Genomic DNA, 3,450 nt, shown 5'->3' with positions numbered 1-3,450 from the left:
GATCATTAGTCAAGTCCTTTGTGGGAAGGACCTGCGAAAAAAAAAGAGGGAAAATTATTGAGACATTAGCCTGAAGCAATCCAGGGGTAAATAGTATGCACAGAGGGATGTTGTGTGAACGCTACCCACTGGCATTCTGCACAACCCCACGGAAACACAAGCCTTCTAATTTACCCCGCTTCACAAGACTGATGTGCTCTATCGACAAATAGGTTTCATTTACAAAAATGAGGTTTCATTTTGATGGTTTGGTGTATGCGGCTTTTTACTTTTTCTTTTTTTGTAGTTCTTTATTTTTTTTTTACCCTTGTGTTTTGTGCTTCCTCTGGTGAGATGTAAAATAACAAAACTATTAATGAAATGTCAGTTACAACTGACCGTAAAAAAAATCTCATAACTAGGCAAAGACATTAAAAAGTGACTTCCTTGTTGGATAATTGGGATTATCCGTTAGATTGTTGAGTAAAACTTCTCAATAAGGTCTTATTTGTTATTATTATCTACTACATTAGTTAAGATGAACTAACAATGAACAATACTTGCATTTATTAATCTAATTAATGTTAATTTCAGCATTTACTAATGGAGCCTTTTTAGAGACTGTGCTGACGTTGTTAGCATTATTAAAGGGATAGTTCACCCAAACATTTAAATTCTGTCAATAATTACTGACACTCATGTCGTTCCAAACCCGTAAGACTTTCGTTCATCTTCTGAACACAAATGAAGATATTTTTGATGAAATCTGAGAGCTTTCTGTCCCTCCATTGACACGCAACTACCACTTTAAAGGCCCAGAAAGGTAGTAAAGACATCATTAAAGTAATCCATGTGACTCCAGTGGTTTAACCTCAATTTTATGAAGCTGAGTGCTTTGTTTGCGCAAAAAAACACATAATTTAACACTTTTTATACAAAATATTAATCTCCAACGCACATTCACAAAACTCTCAGATTTTCTCAAAAAGATCTTAATTTGTGTTCTGAAGATGAACGGGTTTGGAACGACATTAATGTTAAAAATTAGACCTTATTGTAAAGTGTAAATTGCAAAGCAACACATTAAATTTCCCAAACCTTATATACTCTTTAAAATAAATGTCAGAATCAATAATGAAATATCAAGCACTTTAAAAACTCATTATATATAGCAACTTAAGACCCACATGCAGTAAAAAATAGTTGGTGATAAGAAATGAAGATGATATTTTGAAGTGTGTATGTACTGTATAGCTGTGAGAGTTTTGGTTGATTATGTAAATGTGGAAATGACATATATTCCCTGCAAAGTGTTATAGGATTCATTTGACATGAATGAATGGGCCCAGAAGCATACATACTCCCATGACAGCAATACAACTTTTTTTAAACAGAATACAGACAGAGAACTTAATGGATGACTGAGAGACATACTATTTCTCTTTAAAGTCAGCAAAAGAGATCCTTTGGCACCTTTGAGACTGCCAGAGTGGATGTGCATTTGCAGTGGATAATAATGGGCAGCAACTGGACTCATGCTTCCTGTGATCAGCAGAACAGCACTAACTAGTCCTACTGTTTATACTGTAGACACACACACACACACACACACACAAAAGACGATATTATACAACGAATAGCTTTGGCTGTAAAATTTGATTGGATGAGCAATGAACCAAAGCGCATTATGTGAACATACACCAGTGGAATTCTGTATTAATGAACTTTGATTGATACTTTGCTTGTCATTTAGGTTAATGAACTGTATTACTTGATGGGAGATTTATTTATTGTGGTGATGGTGAGACTATTCACATTAATGTTAATTAATGAATTGAACATATTGTTCATTTATTGGTACTAATAATAATAGTGATAATAATCTATTATTTAATTTAATTACTGTATAAATATGATTTAAAAAACAGCCATTTGGGCCACTCAAACAGATTGCAATTCCAATTGTCACCACTAGTGGCACACACTCGCAAACAATAATTAACTTGAAACTTTATTATATAATAATTTATTAGAAACATTTACCATTAATAATATAATATCTTCTTATTATATTATTAATTATAATTAATAATATATTAATAATAATAATTAATTTGAAATGTAATTATTATATAATCTTTGAAAACAGTCAGGTATAATAAAAGATGAAACTTGTTTGAAAATAAACAGTCAGATACAAATTCCATACACATTATTATTTAAATAATAATAATTTATTTGTTAATAATAATAATTTATTTAAAACTTTATAATATATTTATTTATTAGAAACTTTTAATTAATGTATTAATAATAATATTTTTTTTTTGAAAACAGTTGTTAAACAGTCAGATAAGGATGCCAATGTGTAATTATGTATTAGTATTACTACTACTATTACTAAATCATAATAATATATGAAACTTGTTTGAAACAGTCATTAAACAGCTTGATAAAATGCCAATGTTCAATAAATAATTACATTTTATTATTTTATTAATTATTATTAATTAATTTATCATTATTTATTTTTACATTTTAATTTGAAATATTATTAAAAACAGCCATGTGGGCCACTCAAACAGATTGCAATTCCAATTGTCACCTCTAGTGGCACACACACTTTAGCTGCGGTTTGGTTCTGTATCACATGGGTTTTTGATTTGGTCTAGTTCTAAGCTTTAGTAGAGTAGGCATATGAAATTCATGTTTAACATACAGCGACACACGAGGATATATGTATGCACAAGTGTCTTGTATTGATGTGCTTCATATCATGCACTTTTTGTTTGTGCACTAAACTTTGTTGGCACCTCGGACACCCGGGTCATCTTTTTGAGGGATGGATTGTCTCTTTGCTTTCTCTTCCAGGTCAGGCAGCCATTTTTTAAATTAGAACACTTCCCAAACACATTTGTCTGCTCTTCCTGCCTCCAATCAATCCTGTGAAATAAATGACACCAGGCCAGGAAACACCACTGCCATTAATTTCAACAGAAACATGCATCAAACCTTACAGTGGGTTAGCAACCGCCAGACGACTCTATTACACACACACACACACACGCTGTATTGTACACTAGCTTTTCTGAGCCAAAATCAAGACCAATTTAAAGGTTATATTGACCAATTTGAGGTCACAGTTAAAGGTATAATCATGTGTAATATTGTTATTTTCAATAATATGAAAGGACAACTGTAAGTCTGTCATTGGCATTGGGAAAGTTGTGTTTTTTGAATACAATCATAACCAGTGCTGCAGAAATTACACACTTCGACTTTAAGTAAAATCAGATTGAATGCATGATTAAAGCTAGACTTTCAGTGTCACATTTATAATATTCTGACGGCCGATTCAATAACAGAGATCATAATTACAAGACAGGCTTCATGCTGCAACACGAGGCGATGACAACCCTTGAAATGTGTACAGATGCTGAGTCTGTGTGTATTTAATTGGAAAATAAGACA

This window comes from Phoxinus phoxinus (genome assembly GCF_949152265.1).
Source record: "Phoxinus phoxinus genome assembly, chromosome: 24".
Classification (NCBI taxonomy): domain Eukaryota; kingdom Metazoa; phylum Chordata; class Actinopteri; order Cypriniformes; family Leuciscidae; genus Phoxinus; species Phoxinus phoxinus.
The sequence above is the reverse complement of the archived record's forward strand: the minus strand, read 5'-3'. Positions refer to the sequence as shown.